Source organism: Microtus pennsylvanicus, chromosome 12 (genome assembly GCF_037038515.1).
Source record: "Microtus pennsylvanicus isolate mMicPen1 chromosome 12, mMicPen1.hap1, whole genome shotgun sequence".
Taxonomy (NCBI): domain Eukaryota; kingdom Metazoa; phylum Chordata; class Mammalia; order Rodentia; family Cricetidae; genus Microtus; species Microtus pennsylvanicus.
The window spans coordinates 71,054,060-71,074,528 of NC_134590.1; positions in this window are offsets into that span (position 1 = coordinate 71,054,060).

The window sequence follows — 20,469 nt, forward strand, 5'->3', positions numbered from 1 at the left end:
CCTCTCTTAGGATTGGAGGGGGTGGGTTGGGGGGACTAGGAGATGGGGAGGCAGTGGAAATTTGGATTGGTATCTTTTACTTAAAAAGTATTAAATAAAAGTTAAAAAAAACAAATCATAAAAAAAGAAATACTTCAGCTGAAACTTGATAATTAATCATAGCCATAGATTTTTGTTTTAGTTTTTGAGATTATAATAATTGTATAATTTCCCTTCTTCTATTTCCTCCTTCTAAATCCTCTCATGTACTCTTCTCCAACTGCTTTCTTTCAAAGTCATGGCGTATGTATGTAGTTAGAATGTATATGTGTGCATGCACACATATATACATATAAACATATGTGTGTGGCATATTATATGCATCTATATCTATTTCTCTCTCTAGATTTATATGTTTGAGTAATGAACAACTGACCAGTGTACTCTTCTCTGGAAAAGGCTTTCTCCTATTCTAAGCATTCCTTTGTTGCCAATAGTTCTTCGTTTAGTGATGAACCCATACAACTTTTTCTTCTTCCACATTCTCATGTCTCTTGATGCCTTCCTTAGTTGAGTCATGTTTTGCCAGGTATGCTGATGAGATTTAATGGGTGTTGCTTTTCTGACAATTCTAGGAGACACAATTTCAAAGCAGTAGTCTGTTTTTATTGATAGAAAAATTAAGATTATTAATATTCAGAATTATTATAGAAAAGAGTATATATATATATATATATATATATATATATATATATATGCTGTAAATCTCCCTGACTTTTATAGTTTCTACCATGAAAACTGATGTAATTCTGATGCCATGATATGTGACATGAGGTTTTCCTGGTTTATTGCATGACCATGGCTCTTCCACAAGTGTGTCATGTAAAACCTGCTTGCTTGAGTCTCATTTAAATCCTTCTTGGCCAGATTTGTTAGTATGCAGGGTCTTAGAGGAGTAGAGATCAAGCTGGATGCTATGGAACTTGACTTTCTCCCCTAGAAATCGTAGGAGAAATAGGTCAACTTCCTCTTGGAAGTTGTCCAAGCTTCAGTATGTGGTATAACTTCTCAATTTTCCCCACGGGACCATCTCTGACTTTTCTAGCAGACATGCTGACAGCCAAGGCTGTGATGTGGTCTGCTTCATGCTGTGTTTGCATTTGACCTGATACTTTCTTCTTACCAGGGCTATGCTGTCTGACATAGTTGTCTTTGCTTAAGTTTGCTTGTTAGTGTAGTGTTTTCATGATTCTGTGGGGCTCCAGTCTTGTGCCCTTAGTGAGTAAGGATGAGGTTTGTGGTGTTTGGATGTCTGACTTATGTAATTCTTTACTTTGTTTTTGAATTGCCACATATACACTGACCTCGACTCAAACTACTGATCTGCTTCCCTCTATCTGCAGAGTGGTTCTAGGCATCAATGGGCATTAAACTCAGTCTTGCTTAAATGCCACCTAGACACTCTGTCAACAGAGCTGTCCTCTTCCTGGTACAGCCGTTGGATCACTGAGATCCTCTGAGGATCTGCACCCTCCTTTCTCCAGCTTGATGGATGATAACACAAGGCATTGGGACTGGCTGATTGTCTATCTTCTGCTTCCGACAGATATAGTTCTTATATCCAAGGGTTTTTTGTTTGTTTGTTTGTTTATTGTTTGGTCTCTTTGAGTCCAGAGGTTTTTTTTTTTTCCTTTACTCTTGTTTACAGAAGAAGAGCAAGTAGGGGAGAGACTTCCCTTTTCCCACCTGTGTTTTCCTTTACAGTTTTAATCAGGGTCCCTTAACCTCCCACACTCTGCAGTCCTTGCCCTCTGTGTTCCTTCCCTCTCTTTAGAGTCACTTTTCAGACGTTTGGTGGTACCTGACCCTGATCCAAAGCCTTCTGTCTTCCTTCTCTCTCGAGAAGTACTTCACCCCTACTATTGGATTCTGTACCTTTGCAAAATATTAAAAACAAATCAAGTAGACCTCATGGATACTTTTATAAGCATATCTTATACAAACTGGCAATTTTGCCCCCTTGTTGGAAATACCAGTTTCAAATGTTGGGCTACCTTTAAAACTATTAATGGATGCCTGGAATTGGCCAATGCTAATTTCAGGTATATTTCAGACAAAGTGTCAGATAGGAATTGTGTGAACTGCATCCCCCTATTCTCTCCCATGGACTATTTCTGACATTTAGAACTAACAGGTTGCACAAAATTTCCCCTCAGATAGGTCATCTTATTTTTTTTAATCAAAGGACTTTTGTACGGTGCAAGAAAATATTTTTATTGTAGGAACATATTTATCAAAACACAGTTTTTCTTTATTTTTAGGATTTTTAAAATTGTTCAAAACATCCCTTTGCTTTGTTGTAGTATGTTGCACTCTCGGTGTTCAGGTGATTTTTTAGTTTGGCTCAGTTTATGCTTCCTGCAGCCAAAGTTTCATTACAAATTAAGGAAAGGGATTTTTCCATGGTACTGTGATTATTTGAAGTCCATTCACATTACAGAGATGGCATGGTGTATGAGTCCCTTGTCATTTAGCTGTGCACAACACTACTAGTGAAGGCCCTGCTGTATTGTCATCAGCATTTTTACCTTTTCCATATAAATTTAGTTACTTATTCATAGTTAAAAATGTAAATAAATATTAATAATAATTCCTCAAATGAATTCCAGTTCCATGAAATCATATTTCCCTGCACTCAACTGAAAAAATGTAATTTCCACATGTAACTGTACAGGAGTGATCTTTAAGAGACATGTTAAAGAGCTTTGACTGTTACTGCTGTTTTGAACACATTTCATTTTTAAAATCAAGCATCCTAATACAGTATGTCTACAAATACAATAGTATGACACTTGCATACTGTGTGCTGAGGAATGGCGGCATGCAGAAAACTTTATATGCACAGGAAAAGGAAGAAGCTCAGAGCTTGCTCTCTAATGCTAGCTGAGGTATGAGTGGCGGCATTTGTTGGTGTTATATGGTGTGAGAATGGGCCCAGTGCCAAGTGAAATGCTGTTGATCTGTGAAGGGCAATGTGGGTAATACTCCTGGAAATACATCAGATTCATTATATGTTCAATCTGAGTGGACATTTGGGGCACTGCATGTTCAGAAGCCTTTAGTTGTTGCCAATGTTTTGTATCCTCATATTTAGTTATGACCCACAGCTTAAGAACCTGTTCCCTGTGGAACTTCTATCTAGTTGTCTTTCTCTGTGGGATTGCTTATATGGACATCTATTATAAATGAGCTCAGATGGGGGCTGGAGAGATGGCTCAGAGGTTAAGAGCACTGGCTGCTCTTCCAGAGGTCCTGAGTTCAATTCCCAGCAACCACATGGTGGCTCACAACCATCTGTACTGAGTTCTGGCGCCCTCCTCTGGTGAGCGGGCATACATGGAGGCAGAACGTTGTATACATAATAAATAAATAAATTTTAAAAAAAAAATAAATGAGCTCAGAGCACGTCTACCTTTTATGACCACCTTTCTTCACAAGCTCCTTTATTTTGTCGAAGGTGTTGAAATAGTTCACTGTGAAAATATACAACACACTGTCTACTTGTTAACTAAATGATAAATATTTTTAATTATTTTTGTTATTTGACTATTATGAATGATAAAGAAACTACATGTAAAGGATTTTTTGTAAATAAGCATAATCCCTAATAACAATCTGCAAACATTTGTTCTTATAACCATGGGTAAGTGAAGTCTTCATTTTTTAATGAGGAGACTTCTTTTTACAACAGAGGGTGACCAATACAAAACCAAAACCAATCAGAGATCACTACAGGAAACTACAATCAATCAAAATGCAGAGTTGCTCAGCCCACTCCCAAATGGTAGATATACAAAATACTCCCGCCAGAATGCTCAAGCAAGAGGGGTACAGAAAAGTTGGAAGAAGGAGAGAATCAGCAAGTTTGTTGCGAGATTGTGTCTCCTAGCAACATCAGGATCTATACTCATAAATGCTCACAAGCATGACTTCCCAAGCCTAAGCTGCATAAGGACGACACCAATGGATATGCCAAGCTGGAGAGAGAAAGGCCTGTGAAACCACAACCCTTTATAAAGTACTAAAAGTAATTAAGGAAAGTAGAGAGCCAGAGAAGTGGTCTTCTTCAGGGAAGAGTGCAACTACTCGTTGTACAGTAACAATCTGCTAGTCCTGAAAATGTATATAGAAGTAGCATTAAATAGATGCAGCAGACTATATTTAGAAAGTATATATACAAGTATACATATATGTATATAATAACAATTTGTCAGAAAAGAGGTCATGAATTTGAAGAAGAGGGTGAAGGGGAAATATGTGAGGATTTGGAGGGAAAAAAGAAAGAAAGAAATGCAGTAATTAAATTATAATATGAAGAAATAAATATCAAACAATGTTTGAGGACATAGGAGATGACCCAATTTACTGTGCAAGTGTGAAGACTGAGTTTGGAGCCTCAGAGCTCATGAAACAAAGAGGCAAGTGTAACATTGTATGCCTGTGAAATCAACCCACATACCATGAGACTCCCAAGACTGTCCCAGAACTGAGAAATAGACTCCAGAGAACTCCCTAGACTGTAGTCTCAGCTCTGTGGAACAAAGACCAAAGGACTCATAGGACAGGAGTCTCAGTCCTGAGGAGCACAGACCAGAAAACTCCCAGGACCGTAGTCTCTAATCTTGCTGAGGAACACAGACCAGAGCATCACTAGGACTTATGGGCCAGTACTTTAGCCAAACCTGAGAGACCTTGTCACAGAAAAGTAAGAGAATATAATAAAGGAAGATATTCATCTGAAGTTCTAGAGTTTACTAGCACACACTTGCATGTATATTCACACACACATGCACACATGCTCGCATGCACATGCATGCACATGTACACATATGCATGTACCATGCTATGTACATGTTTCAAAGTTCTTGGCCATAACTCTAGGAACGGAATTTATGGGTAATATAATAAATGTATTTTTCTTTTTTTGATCACAGGAGATTTCTTAAATTATATTATTTTTAAATGATAGGTAATATCTATATTTATTTATTTGACAGAGTATTAGATGTTATACATGTGTGCAAAGAATGGTGACCTATTTGTAGTCATGAGGACTTTTAATTCCTAAAAATTTATCATTTTTCTATCCTCCTTTACTTATTTTGGACTATATAATAATATTTGCTGTGGTAATAATAATGTCCCCCAAATAGAAATTTCCCATTTTCTTAGTATATTTTGGTTTCCACTATCCACCCTGTCTCTACCCTCTTCCCCTTTCCCCTCCTATGCCCCTAATGAGTTCTATTCTACTTTTTAGTACTATATTATGAACTGTTGCTATTTGCCAAAATGTATTTTTAATATTGTGTGTGTGTGTGTGTGTGTGTGTGTGGTATGAGCATGTGAGTTCAGTACTCAAAGAGTCCAGAAGAGACCCATGTTCCTTGGCTTTTGAATTACAGGAGATTGTGAGTCCCTTGACATGGGTGATGGAAAACAAACTTGGGTAGCTCTCAAATGATCAGCAATTTTTTTTCATATCTGGTTGAGGTTAATAACTTAGAGTTGGCCAACCTATGTGTGAGCTGGTTCTTTAAGAATACTGAATCTTCCTGTCTCAGGAGCCATTGAGCCCTTTTCCTCTACATCTAGGGGTGGGACTATGTGTGGCTTTCCATTTCTATGTTACCATGCCAACTGGTGCTGCTATCATGTTATTATGTATCTTGTTTAGGAAACTATACTGTTGAGAGTCCTGGGAGTACACTCTCTGTCATGGAGCTGAGGTGTTCTTAAGCGAGTGGGAGCTATAGTAGTGAGTGCTTGCAGCAGCATTTGTAGCAGTAGCTGCTTTATCTCAGTCAGCAAATTATCTCTAAATTCTGCCCCAGCTGCCGAGAATGGCAGATTTTTCTTCTTCCCATGGCTGAACAATAATATATTGTGTATATAGATGTTTATTTTGATTTAGTTTACATTTTTTTAGTTTTTAGATTCAATCTCCTTGCTTCCTATTGGTAGGGTGCTTCCTTTCTCAGTCTCCACAGGGCTGGGTGTCCAAACCTGCGCCACCATGCCTGGCATTATTTTGAACCCATCTATCCATTCACAAACATCTCAGTTGGTTCCAAGTGTTACGTAGGTAAACAGTGCTACCTTGAACATGGGAATTCAGATGTTCTTGATTATAACATTGTATTTCCTTTGGCTGTGCAGCTAGGAGTAAAATTGGACTAAATGTTTGCTCTCACTTTAGTATTTAGTTTTTGTATGTTTGTATTTGTTTAGGAACTCTCAAGTTTTATATTATCACTATCTTAGCCCAAATCCCTACCCACCAAGTATGTTTTTACTTATCTCTTAGCCATTCTCTCCAGAGTATTCTGTTTTGTCTTTTTAATAATATCCATGGGGAATGGGGTTAGATATGATTCCACTGTGGTTTTGATTTCAGTTTCATGTTAAGAATGTATCAACTTCGTGTGTGTTCTTTTTTATTTGTTCTTTTATTTCTGAAATTATACTATAATTACATAATAATACAATATAATAATTCCTCCTCCCCTTTATCCCTCTAAACCCTTAACTTTGAGAAATACTTATTTTGTTTATTTAGGCATTATCATTTAAAAGATTAATTTTAGTGTGTAGAGTTATATGGTGTGTGTGTTTGTGTGTGTGTGTGTGTGTGTGTGCACGTGTGTGTAGTGCACCATGTTTATGCAGGTGCCTGTGAAATTTAGCAGAGGACATCACATTCTTGTAAATGAAGTAACAGTTATCTGTGAGCTGTTCAGTGTGGGTTCTGTGAACTAAATTCATATCCTCTGGAAGAGCAAAAGGTGCTTCTAACAACGAAACCATCTCTTTTCAGCCTTTCTTTCACTGCATTTTCCCATTTTTTCCTCAAGTTCCTTATATCTTATATACTTCATGTGTGTATTTCTCTTATGCTGGACACTGTTCCTTTACTCAGTTCCTTTGGCCAACAGAGAAGCTTCCTAATTTGGCATGCATTTAATTTTCATTTTTAAAATTGTTTGTGTTTCGGTGTTCTTATATAAATTACTATTTGTTTTATACAAACATCTTCAATTTTTACCTCATCTTACCAATATATTTAAAACTCTGGGTGTCATTTCGGAGTTGTGATACAATTTTTGTTGATGCTCATATATTGTAAGGCATAGCCTAATGTCATTTTTTTTTGATACAATCCACTTTTCCACCAATGTTCATTCTCTAGGGTATCCTGATGCTGCTGTTGGCAAAGATAAGGTGGGTATAAATAAAAGGACTAGCTTGTTGGTTTCATTGTCCTATGTGTGTGTTTATATGCCAGTACTATGTATTTTAAAACCCATAAGTTTCAAGATCTTTCAATTTCAATGCATTTAGCTCTGTTTGCTCTATAAGGCTTTGGATACTAGTATTTCTCTCTCTCTCTCTCTCTCTGTTTCTCTCTGTGTGTTTCTCTCTCTGTGTGTTTCTCTCTCTGTGTGTTTCTCTCTCTGTTTTTCTCTCTCTGTTTCTCTCTCTCTCTGTTTCTCTCTCTCTGTTTCTCTCTGTCTCTCTCTCTCTGTCTCTCTCTGTCTCTCTGTCTCTCTCTGTCTGTCTCTCTTTCTCTCTCTCTCTCTTCTTCATCCTTCATAAGAATTTTGTGGTTGCTGTTTTTTTCTGGAACTAATGGAAGAATGTTTTGGTTGCTATTGCACTGACTCTTTAGACTGCTTTGGGTAGATTACTGGCTGATTTTGGGTGTCAACTGGACACAAACTAGTCACTAGTGAGAAAGAAGCCTTAACTGAGGAAACACCTATAAAAGATCCAGCTGTAAGGCATTTTCTCAATTAGTGACCATTGTGGGGGGGCTCACCCCACCCCATGGTGAGTGGTCTCACTCCTGGGCTTACAGTCCTGGGTTTTATAGGAAAGCAGGCTGAGCAAACCTATGAAGCAAGCCTGTAAGCAGCACCCTTTCTGACTTCTGCTTCATCTCCTGCCACTAGGATCGCGCCTGTTTGAGTGCCTATCTTAACTTCCTTCAGTGACGAACAGTGATGTGAAACTGTAAGCCAAATAAACCCTTTCCCTTTCCTTCCCAATTTGCTTTTTGGTTATGGAGTGTTTTTTTTTCTTCAGGAATAGAAACCCAATAAGATAGGTAGTATAGACAATTGAACACTATTAATCCTTTCTCTCTCTATGAGATATTTCTTTTTCCAGTTTCTTATGCCCAGCAATATTTAAAAAAATTGTTGAGATAATTTATTCCTGTGTTTAAATTTATTTTTAGTTATTTCCTTTTGTACATGGTTATGGAAAATTGCCTTTCTTTTTCATCTAATTCTCTACTAGAATATGTGATGTTATTTTTGCATTATGTTGTTTTTATGTCTTGCAACTTTGCTGAGATAATTCATCGATCTGGTGAAATATTAGAGTTTTTCCCATTAGATTAATCGCAAATGGATAATTTGACATCTTCTCTTCTAATATGTGTATTTAGTTCTCTAATTTTACCAATATACCTATGACTACTGTTATGTTCATAGTGGTTTTGGAAGTAGACATCTTTATTTTGTGCCTTTGTGGCTAAGGCTTTATCAGGAAAGAATGTTGAAAAATTTCAGGTGCTTTTTCTGAGTTTGTTTAGTTTCCATAGATTTGACATTCGGACGACTGATGCTTTGTATTATAGGTGTTGATTTCTCTGTATGAAACACTCTTGTGTATTTGGATAAACACTCCTTGACAGTGGTGCATGAACTTTTTTATTTTCTTCTATTCTACTTTCTGTCTACTAGTTGTGATTGATTAATGTTGACAAGTTGATTAAAATAAGAATCAACTAGGAGATTAGAAGGACATATATCTGGTTCTATCCAAAACATATATTCATATTTCAGTTCAAGAACCTTAAGATATAAGATCCAAGGTGAAAAACATGAAATACAAATAAACGATTAGAAGGAGAATCAAAACAAATTGTGTGAAAATAACAATTGATGTAGATGCCAAAAACTCTTACAGAAATAATAAAAGATTGCTGTCAAATTGAAGAACATTAATCTGACATTGCGTCATACTAATGACAACAATGGAGGGCATTCCTTATTTTAATGGATAGTAACAACTTTAAGACAAGTAAAGTAAAAGGAAAACAGTAATACCATTCTTCAACAGTGAAAGTCTACAATTATGAAAATCTTCTAAGAGCCAAGCGTGCTGGTCAACAACTGCAGTCCTAACTCAGGATATCAAGGCAAGACAGTCAGCCTGGGAACATAGCGAGAGTCTCAAAAAATAGGAAAACCAACTATATAAATGACACAAATTTAAAAAAAAATGTAAATTTATACAATACATAAACATAATATAATAAAACATTTTATACTGTGTTCATTAAATATTAATAAAAATTAAAATGAAAGGAAACCAAGAACAAATAGGAAATAAAAATATCATTTTGTCTAAAAATAGGTAAATGATAAATAGGACAAAATTTAGTAACAAAGATGGGAGCAATAAATATCTTAAAATTTCATTTTAATACTTAGCAATATTCTGCAAACCTTAGTTAGGATACTAGAAATATAAATAAAAGAAATGCAACAATAACTTATTGTACTAGGAAAGAACGGGCTGCATCCTGCCGCTGAGTTAGTTTAACCCCCGAAATAACCACATAGAAATTGTATTAATTAAATTACTGCTTGGCCCATAAGCTCGAGCCTCTTATTGGCTAACTCTCACATCTTGATTTAACCTATTTTTAATAATCTGTATGTCACCACGAGGTCGTGGCTTACCGGGAAAGATTTAGTATGTCTGACCTGGCAGCTTCATGGTGGCTTGGCTCGATCTGCTGCTTTTTTCCTCCCAGAATACAGTTCTGTCTTCTCTGCCTAACTAAGTTCTTCCCTATCAGGCCAAGCAGTTTCTTTATTGATTAACCGATGAAAGCAACACACAAACAGAAGAACCTCCTACCAATCTATAATGTACAAAAGAAAACTAAAGAAAAACTCACAGGGTTCTATACTATAAATGATCTACTAAACCTGTTCAGCAACATCAGTCAGGGCTTGGTCATAAATATAATCCATACAACTACTTAAAAATCAAACCTTGTAAACAGCTGTTATTGTCCAAGAAGAAGGACATGGGTCCACACTTACTTTCATTTGTTATAAAAGAATATAAAAAATATAAAGAATTTTCTGACACTAGTCATTAACTTGTGCAAGGAGGTAGTGCCTTGGACTCTCTGCTGCCTGTATCAAAGCTTAGAGAGAGTGCCAGCATACAGTTCTGCACAAGGGGACCCAACTGGAGTCAGGAGATTATCTTGAAGAGATTGGTGGAGCTCATGTTATGATGAAGCTAAGGCAGCACATCTTTGCAATGTACCACCTAAGATCTCTGGAGCCTGGGTAGCTGTCATTTGGTTACTCAGCAAATATTATCACTTGTGAGCACAAGATTGAGAGAGAGAGAGATCAGAAATCAAGGCAAGAAAAATAGCAAAGAATTGACTAAAATAATGCCAGTATCACACAGGGTTGAAAACAGTTCAGTTTATGCACTTATCAGCACAGGAGGAACATCATACTTGAAGAATCACTGGGTAGACTAGTAAGCAAGTTAATGTCTCAGTAGTGGAACAAACAAAACAAAATCTCTGACCTAATGACTTCTCTGATTCCACTTGAGCCAAAAGAATGTTCAAATAACATGCAAGAATAAAACACATGAATAGACTTGCATTTCTGCCTAAAGAGTGTAATTTGGAAAAATTAAAACTATGAACAATAATCTCCAGGACTATTCCTCTAATTCTCAACAATGTGGCAGCTACCAAAAGAACAATGTGCACACAGCTTGTGACGTACTCACAAAATCAAGATGAATATAAACAGTGAATTAGGTGGGCTAACTATGGCCAGTTGAAGAGTATATGTCATCTTGACCTGATTTTCAGAAATAAGAAAAAATTATCCACGGCTTTAGAATGTTCCGCAGGCCATTAGACGTAGGGTGGGAACTCATTAAGCTCTAAACAGGAGAAGCATGCCCTTTGTATTTGTCCCACTTCAGTAGATATGCCTTGTTAAGTGGCAGGAGATGAAATAAGAACAAGACAAAGGGCACACACAGAGAATGAAATGACAGAATCCCACACATGCCAGGCCTGGGTGCAGCTGACTGGTACAACAACCTAACCATGACTGAACCCTGTATTCAATCCCCTATCCCCAAAACCATAAACTGTAAAAGCCGAAGAGCAAGAGCACTTTGTGGAATTTTTCTGTAGCATTTTCTGTGGTTGTAAATAAAACACGCAAACAGAGCAGTGTACAACATCACATGCTTCCCAGCCATGCGAAGGCTAATACAGGAAGTGGTCTATAAAGAAGCTAATCTGGCTGACTCAACGAGACTCTCAAAATTAAAGCAATGTCAGTGGACATAAACATCTCATCAAGATTCAGACCAATTGGAGCTGGAGAGGTGGCTCAAGTATTAGGAGAGCCTGGAGCAAGATGGTTATAGGGAATTGTTCTCTGGCCACCAAAGCTTTTACTTCTGTGATTTCTGCTGCAGCTGAATATCAAGCCTTAAATATTTATAAAACACAATTTTAAACTGATGTATCAAATTATGGACTCTGTAGAAACTACTACCTAATAAAGTTTATAGTGAATATTACCTTTATTTGGCTTCTGAAGAAGCCAAACAGATATACTGAATAGGAATATAGGAGGGCCAGTCACCTTTTTAATATCTTTCAAAATTTCCATGATGGCACAAACCATTGTAATCCTACCATCTATGCAGTATCACTCCTGGTTTACTATATGGCGATGTGGTAGTTATTCCAAAGTCTGCTTTGCTCTTTCTAGCTCTTACTCCACAAAAATACATTGGCTGGAAAGAATATCTATCTAGACCACACAGAAGACTAGTGATGCCCACAGGATCCATGAAAAGAAAAGAAAAGAAAAACAGGCCTACCAGTTGCAAAAGAAATTTTGGCAAAGGTACCTTGTCATTAGGCTTCATCACCTTGCAGCTAAGAGCTAAATAAACCCTCTTTTAAAACAACAGTATCAAAACAAACAAACTTCTTGAATTTTGCATGCAAATGAATGGAAATAGAAAACACTATCCTGAGTGAGGTAAGCCAGACCCAAAAAGAGGAACATGGGATGTACTCACTCATATTTGGTTTCTAGCCATAAATAAAGGACATTGAGCCTACAAAACAAACAAACAAACAGACTAGAAAGAATTTATCACTGGCTTGTACTCATTGATAGCATAGCGTAACATGAGAATATTCATGGAATTTCACATCATCAAATATAAATCCCAGCTCAAATCCCACAATTAATTTGAGTATTAAGAAGTATTTTCCTGCTCTCAGTACATTGTTGGCAAATGACCATAAGAATTTTTGGAGACAGATGAGAGGAAGCATTGAAATGTTGTTGCTGGGAGCTTAAAAAAGAAGGTCTAAACTCTCTTATCCAATAGATTGTGTCTTCTATTCATCTTATCTCCTGATTTATATATGCAGGTTGTACATTAGGTGTTGTGGTGGCTGACATCTTTTTTTCCCTGTCAATCTGACCTCCTTCCTTGCACGTGGAATCATTTTGATCTTTTTTTAAAAATTTTATTTATTTATTTATTTATTTATTTATTTATTTATTTAAAAATTTCTGTCTCTTCCCCGCCACCGCCTCCCATTTCCTTCCCCCTCCCCCAATCAAGTCCCCTCCCTCGTCAGCCCAAAGAGCAATCAGGGTTCCCTGCCCTGTGGGAAGTTCAAGGACCACCCACCTCCATCCAGGTCTAGTAAGGTGAACATCCAAACTGCCTAGGCTCCCACAAAGCCAGTACGTGCAGTAGGATCAAAAACCCATTGCCATTATTCTTGAGTTCTCAGTAGTCCTCATTGTCTGCTATGTTCAGCGAGTCCGGTTTTATCCCAGGTTTTTTCAGACCCTCATGTATAACCAAGAGTTCCTAGAGGAAATAGCCGATTCTTCTCAAATCTGTATTTGTATGTCAGTATTTCAGCTGCAATAGAGTCACTGGCATCGGTTTTCTAACTCATTGTAGCACAATGTAAAGGGGGACTTTTAATATTGCAGCTTCATTCATGTCAGACAGCCCTGTGCCCACACCTTGAAGGAGCCCCATCAGAAAATTAGCCTAATCACTTCTGTGTCTTACTTTTTATTTAATATTTTAAAAAATTCTACATACTAATCCCAGTACTCCTTACTCCCCTTCTCCTATCCTCTCACATCCGTCCATGCCAACACCTACCCTCTTCTAAAAGGAGGTAAGACCTGCCTTGGTGAGTCAATAAAGTCTGATATACTAAGTTGAGGCAGGACCAAGCTCCCCCACCCCCAATATCAAAGCTGAGCAAGTTATCCCACCATAGGGAATGGACTCCAAAAAGTCAGTTTATGCATCCAGGATAAGTCCTGGTTCCTCTCCCATCCCCTCCACTCAACAGAGCAAGCCACATAACTGTCACTCACATTCAAAGGGCTTATTTTGGTCCCGTGAAGGATCCCCAGCTGTCAGTCCAGAGTTCATGAGCTCCCACTGGCTTGGGACTGTTGTCTCTGTGGGTTTCCCAATCATGATCTTGACCCCCTTTGTTTTTATGATCCCTCCTTCCTCTCTTCAACTAAGCTCTAGAAGCTCAGCCTAGTGTTTGGCTGTGGAATATTAATATGACATTAACACCTCAGGTTAAGGTGTTCCATTTCAAATTCTTCCTAGATATTATTTCCACTCTCTTAACTAAATACCTTCACAACTATATTCTTCCATTTCTCATTGGTATAGATTAGATACAACTACTATTATTTCCCATTTAGGCATTTTGGGGAATTTTTGCTCCATTAACTCTGCTAAACCTCATCTCTCTATTGGCCCTTGAGGGGACAAACTGTCTTACAAATTACCTGCTTCACGTGAAGTCACACTCAGGAGAAGGAAGTCATTCTACTCGGGGTTCCCACTTGTTCTTAACCATGGAAAACTGTTGGTCATTTTTGCAGTCTATCCATTTCAAATGCTTAATAATATTTAAGTGCAGTAAAATGAATGAGCCCCATTACAATGGCCTTAGAGAGGCTGTTGGGATTTTAGAGTATGTCCTATGTTGTCATTTAGTTTATATGTCTATATTTGTGAAAAAATCAAGATAGTTTATATCTTTTCATGATGTTGATAATATCGCACCTTCAAAGAAAAAGTGGATCTTTTTTATTTTTCCAACCCCTTGCCTTACACTTGTATGATTTTTCAATTAACCATACATTTAAACTTTAAGAATTGTGAAAACCCTGTATGACAAGTTTGATTTTTCTTTATACCACAAGCTAATGAATCCTGAGTATTTCCAGACAGACAGCATTCCAAATCCAAAGTGTTTTCTTGAGAATCTGACCTTCAAATATACTCCTGCCCCACCTGGAGTACGTAATAAACCACTACAGCAGATTATGTACTAATGATTATTCATGAGGTACAATCACAGGGCCTGACATCAGAGGAAGCAAGTGTTTGAAAGGGAAGGACACAACTTGATACATGATGATATATTTCTGGACTTCTCAGTACTATGAAATAGAATAGCCAATCCCTTGGCAGGAGATTTCACTGGGTTCGTGGATGTGCTCAGGTAAGTTCAAAGGAGAAATTCCTCTTTGGCTCAGACTTCAGAAAAAAGGCTCATAACGAAATTTATCTTCTGTGTGTTTTTCTCCCTTCCTCTTTGCTTTGTTAAAGTTCACTTGACAAATAGGTAACTATTCTAAAGTCTAGAGTAATCTCCCTCCACCTTTTCTGCAGCTGCTGAGGAAGCAAGATAGTTCATGTCATTCAATGTGGCCTTTCACTATAGCTGGAGTGAGGGAAGCTACTCACAAACACCCATAAGTGCAGTAAAGCATCTCAGTATACAATCAAGGTGAAGCAGAACATGTCAAGTGGTGGGGAACACGATGAAATAATCCCACACTAGCTCCAAATAGGGTATACTAAGGTTTTTCTTTATGAAAAGGGAAACTCACTGAAAAGGAACAGGGGTCCAACATCCAGGTGTGGAGTGGAGGAAGAGAGGGAAAAATGGGCTGTACCTTGGCTTTTTGGTACCCAAATTCACGCCTCAATCTAGTCTAGCCACTCAAAGGCCATTGGCTGAGGAGGTTCCCCATCACCTCCCCTCTTTGTCTAAATAAGAGAGTTCCAAACCCAGCACAGAACTATATACAATAAGAAAAGACATCAAGTATAAAAATTAGAATTACAACCAGCATAAACAATATTAAATAAGGAGCATATGTTAAATGTTTTAATAATTATTCTATCCTAAGGAATTTAAGTCATATATTAGAAATGTCTTGGCAAAATCATAAGAAGAAAGTAACTACAACTATCTAATCTCCAGTCTTATTGAATGCCATGGACAGGCTCAGGGGAGCCACTCAGACCATGGGAGAAGCAGGGTCTTGGTAACAGGAAGGCACAAGTTTGGCGAATGACAGACAGACACAACACGCAAGAGAGTGGTTGGAATCTGCTGCGATTTTACTGAATTCATGTTTTCATTATATAGTAAACAAAGAACAAATCAGAAGGTCATGTATCATTGGTTGGCACAGTATGAAAACTTCTTTTAGTCACATCAGCAATATTTAAGAAAAGTATATTATCAGGAATAGGTGTTAGACATAAAGCATCCTTAGAAGAGGAAATCTTGTCCTTGGGAATGTAAACCTCAGACAAGTGGTTTCATCTTATGAATAGAAAGTTTCTGTCTCATTATCGCTATCATGGCCCTTCCTCTTCCTAACCCTTTATTTCATCTAGTGACCAAATATACCTAATCAGTTCTCTGCACCTGCTGAAATATACTTTTTAGTACATTCTTATGCAGCAGACACTATGGGGCTTGGGGTCTAGCAAGCCTATCCATAAAGTTCAAAGTATAATATAACAGTCTTTGTCCATCAACATTAACCCTTCTATTCCCTGGCTCATCATACACCCTGTGTATGACTAAGATTCTGCTATAGTCTTATACATTTCCATACTGTGCTTCCTTATCCCAGCTGTTTCTGAAGAGAATGATCCTTGTCTTGTATATATAAAGACTATCATTATTATGAAAGAAATTGTGCAAACTCATATCCTGCATAGCCAGTTACTCGAGAAACCCGCCTATGCCTTAGCGGTAGCTACTACCAGGCTGTCTGCCATTGACCTCCAGGAAGCCTAGTCCCATGGGACACGTAGCTCCCATCTGGCATAATGACATATGTCATGTCACACAGACAACACTGGAGTTGGTGTGGCAACTGAAGGCCTGATATGGGAGATAATATTGAGTAGGCAGGAAGTGTAGCCATGCAGCTTCCAAAATTTGCAGTACATGACAGAGACAACTGGCTAACTGGGCCATCACCCAAAGTCTCATTTTCAATGTTTTAAGAAACCAATTTTTGCTAAGGCCTAGAGTAGTTGACAGACAATTTTCAGAGGCAGGAAAAAATTCCCTTTATTTCAAAGAAATCCCTGAGCCTACATATATTCCTCCCCAACCCCCAACCCTATACCAATTATAATCAACCCATAAAAGATATCCCTAACCCTGAGGAAAAACTTTGTTAAGAGAGGGGATGTCGTCTTCTAGAATTACTTCCAGCTGTCATGGGGGTAATGCTCTTTCTATGAGATCCTGTGAAAGTAAAATGGTGGTTAAGTTTCAATACTACTGTTTGGTATAATTGCAAAGTGTCTCTGAGTAGTCGCTAGGTTTTTTTTTTTCTGAAGTTTTTATTTGGAGTTCTGTCCAGAATGTTGTAAGAGGTATAACATTTCAGCTAATCAAGTTGGAACCATCTTGAGCAGCTGGTACCCAAAACAGGTCTTATAATAGCTCTATCAGCATCCTGACATTGTATTAACCAGGTAGAGTTGTGGGGCCCCATCTTTTTTTCTGGAAAATTCAAAGATTACTGCAGAAAAATCTACTGTTCATTATGGAAAATTTAAACAATATTCATATAGGCATATATTCAACAAAATGTATGATATATACAAAATAGGTATGGATAAAAGTAAATATTTTTTAAAAATCTTTCTTCTTTCTGTCCCATACCAGATGGTTCCTGACATGGGACAGAAACTCTTAATATTTTTTAACAACATACTTGAATTTAGAGAAGTATGGCCAATGTCCCACTCCAAAGATATATATATATATATATATATATATATATATATATATATATATATATATATGCTGAATTTTTATTTTCAGATATTCAGATGACCTCTCCTAATAAATCATATTCCCATATTCCTTTTTACTTGGTGATCCTTTATGGATAGTTAAATTTTCCTATTTCGGCATCTAAACATCCAGGATCTCTTGGCTTTTTGAAGATGTGTATTTTCATGGAAAGACAAAAACAGAACCCTGCTCCAACTCTTATGAGATTTTCTTACCATCTCTATGGATGAGCTGTCATTTTCATTTCTCAGAAGGTTTCTCCTTTTCAAATCAAATCTTTATTAATTTTGGTGGTATCCGTAGCTTTTCTTCTCCTGTGGAAACAAGAGCGAAACTCATTCCCCAATGTAGCTCATCTCCTGGTTTCCACTGTGTGATCAACACATCCTTGAAATACACCAGCTGATCTAATTCAGAACTTTTTTTTCTATTATCCAGTGTCTCTTTGCTGCCATCATTCCTTTCTCTAAGATTAATAAAACATGTAATAGATTTCTGGGGGTATTTTTCATCCCTTTCTGATAACTGCCTGACCTCTAGGATTATTTGGGATACCTCTAATATGCTTATAATACTTATAATAAGCAAAAAAAAAACCTGTTTCATTTTCTAAGAGCTATATGGTGGACCATTATCTGTCTTTATTTGTGCAAGTATACCATGACAACCATAACATCTAATGCATGATTACTGAATCAGCCTTTTCAGAGCTCAAGGAAGTTTCCCATTGAAAACCTGAATAAGTCTCAATGGTGTGATGTACATATTTTACATTTTGTAAAGCAGAACATATCCATCTGCCAGATTTCATTCCTTTGAGTACCCTTTGAGTTACTCCCTGCAGATAATGGTACTTGGTTATAAGAACAGCAAATAGGATATCGATTTATAATCTCCATAGCTTGTTGGCATGTAATATAAAACTCTTTCTTTAAATATTTGCTATTGACATGAAGTCTTTTATGAAATCCTGAGACCTTCAGCAAACTTTTAATCAATAATCAATCAATTTTTGCATTACCTTATGCTAGAGGACCTGGCAGATGTGTGTGATATCAGATGTGAGTTATGTATAATGGGACAAAGCCCATTCCTGATTGTATTGTGAACATGTATTAATATTGAAGTCATTTTTGTATCAACTGCTATAAACTCAGCAATTTCAATATGTAAGACAACTCTTTCTGTATATTGTGAATCAGTAACTATATTGAGAGGTTCTTTAAAATCTCTTAGTACCATGAAAATAGCACATAGCTCTGAATTTTGGACAGAATTATAAGGGCTTTTTTCCAACGTTTTAAATCTTCTGATTTGTAACCTGCATTTCCCGATTTATTTTCATCAGTATAAAATATATAGGCTCCAGTTATTAGTGTGTCATGTATAATTTAGGGAAAAATCCAAATAGTAATCGTTATAAGATTAATTCTATCATTTTTGGGATAATTGCTATTAATCTCTCCTAAAAATTAGCACAAGGTCTTTGGCAGGGCTCATTGTCTTGCTACAATTTTTAAATTTCAACAATAATAAAAGGCACTATAATCTCTGTTGGGTCTATATTTGCTAGTTGATGAAGTCTCAATTTTTCTTTTATAATTAATTGAGAAACATTATCCACATATGTTTTTAATTTTTTACTTGTTTTATATGATAAAAAGATTCATTCTAAGATAATATCATTCCTTGCATTAAAATTCCTGTAGGGAAATTTCTGAAATGCAATATGACTAGAATGCAATTGGCTTTGTGGGAGCCTAGCCTGTTTGGATGCTCACCTTCCTAGACCTGGATGGAGGGGGAGGACCTTGGACTTCCCACAGCGTAGGGAACCTGACTGCTCCTAGGACTGGCGAGGGAGAGGGAGGGGAGTAGGGGGTAGGGTGTGAGGGAAGCAGGAGGGAAAGGGAGGTGGGGATTAGGCAGAAATTTTTAATAAAAAAATATTTGGATCTACCATATCAACATGAGTCTCCTGTAAATTCTCTTCAACAACTATTAATTAATTCTTTTAATTCCCTGGGACTATTTAAGTCTTTGTCACCATCTAAGGTTTTGTCTAAATGAATTAATAGATCAGGTGTTATCCCAACAGCTGGTCATAGACTGGAAATGTCTCCTAACAATCTTTAAAAGTCATTAAGAGTTTGATATCTGTCTCTCTTAATCTGTGCCTTTTGTGTTCTAATTTTCTGCAAGCCTGTTTTATAACCTAAGTACTTGACAGAATTTCCTCTCCATATTTTTTTCAGAAGCAATTTGTTATCCCCACTTAGAAAAAAAAAACTTTCTTTACTTCTTCAAACATTCTTTCTAAAGTATCTGCATTTGAATGAGAAAAGAAAAAGACATCCATGTAATGGTACATTATAGACTTAGAAAATTGCTTATGTATTATTTCCAATGGTTGACTTACAAGTATCAGCAAAGGATGAGCTATTGAGCATTCCCTGTGAGAGGACAGTGCACTGATATCTCCTAGTAGGCTGAGAATTATTATAAGTAAGCACTATGAAGGCAAATCTTTCTCTGTTCTTTTCTTGTAAAGATATACTGAAGAAACAATGTTTTAATTAACTAACTATAAGAGGCCATCCTTTTGGTAGTAGAGAAGGCAGAGGAATTTCAGATTGTAGAAGGCCCATAGGCTGAATTACCTTGTTGACAGCTCTTAGATCTGTTACCATTCTCCATTTTCCAGTTTTTTTCCCAATAAATACAGGAGAATTCCAAGGGCTGGTTGATTCTTCAATAGTGTAAAGATCTAGTTGCTCCTATACCAGCTGTTCTAAAAGCCTACAGTTTCTCTCCTGTTAAAGGTCCTTGTTTAACCCATATTGATTTCACAGTTAATCATTTTAAAGATAGGGCTATTAGTACCTCTAAAAGTTTGCTAGTTGCCTGAATGGCTGGTGACCTTTGTTTATAATATAATATTTTTTGCCAGAAACATGAGTTTTGGGGACTATAGGAATGTTAATCTGGGTATTTCATTGCTGCAACAGGTAACAACCCCATAAATTCACTGCAATATTAGCTATATATGGCCTCAACCTTCCTCTCTGTATTACTCATTCTAAGCATTCAACCCATCTCTTGCTTTGTCTCACTTGAGATAGGGCTTTATTTGCTGGAAATTGAACATCTGCTTC